Here is a 1,015-nt window from a genome sequence, read left to right on the forward strand (position 1 = left end):
AGTGAGCCAGTGGCACTTGAGATGGCTTGGCCATGTGTGCACATGGAAGATGGCAGGATCCCCAAGGACACATTGTACAGCGAGCTCATCACTGGTATCAGACCCACCGGCCGTCCATGTCTTCGCTTAAAAGACGTCTGCAAACGCGATATGAAGTCCTGTGACATTGATCACAAGTCGTGGGAGTCAGTTGCCAGTGATCGCCAGAGCTGGCGGGCAGCCATAAAGGTGGGGCTAAAGTGTGGCGAGTCGAAGAGACTTCGCAGTTGGCAGGAAAAAAGACAGAAGCGCAAGGGGAGAGCCAACTGTGTAACAGCCCTGACAACCAATTTTATCTGCAGCACCTGTGGAAGAGTCTATCACTCTAGAATTGGCCTTTATAGCCACTCCAGGCGCTGCTTCACAAACCACTGACCACCAATGGTGCTTACCCATTGTCTCTCGAGACAAGGAGGCCAAAGAAGAAGAAGATTCTTCCACCTCTCTGAGATTTGCCTACATATTTTCTCCTCTATCTCTTCCTGTCTGTTTAGAGGCCTGTAGTACACTCCCAGCCAAGTGATTGTCCCCTTTTTGTTTTTAAGTTCTACCCATATGGCCTCATTTGAGGAATTTCTAAGATATCATCCTTCCTTACTGCAGTAATTGACTCCTTGATCAACAGTGCAATGCCACCTCCTCTTTTACCCCCTCACCTGTCTTGCCTGTAGATTCTGTACCCTGGAATACTGAGCTGCCAGTCCAGCCCCTCCCTCAACCATGTCTCTGTGATAGGAATAAGATCATAATCCCATGTGCTAATCATCGCCCTCAATTCATCTGCCTTATTACTAAGACTCCTTTCATTAAAATAGATGCAATCCAGCCTTGCATTTTTCACTTGTGCCATAACAGGTCTTTATTTGCTCTGCCTTCCAGACTGACTCAGTTTCTCTTTTAAATTTGACTGTGTTTAACCCCCTACTGTACCTCCACTCTGTATCCGACCCCCCTGCCAAATTAGTTTAAACCCCGC

The sequence above is a fragment of the Heterodontus francisci genome, chromosome 35, assembly GCF_036365525.1.
Source record: "Heterodontus francisci isolate sHetFra1 chromosome 35, sHetFra1.hap1, whole genome shotgun sequence".
Lineage (NCBI taxonomy): Eukaryota > Metazoa > Chordata > Chondrichthyes > Heterodontiformes > Heterodontidae > Heterodontus > Heterodontus francisci.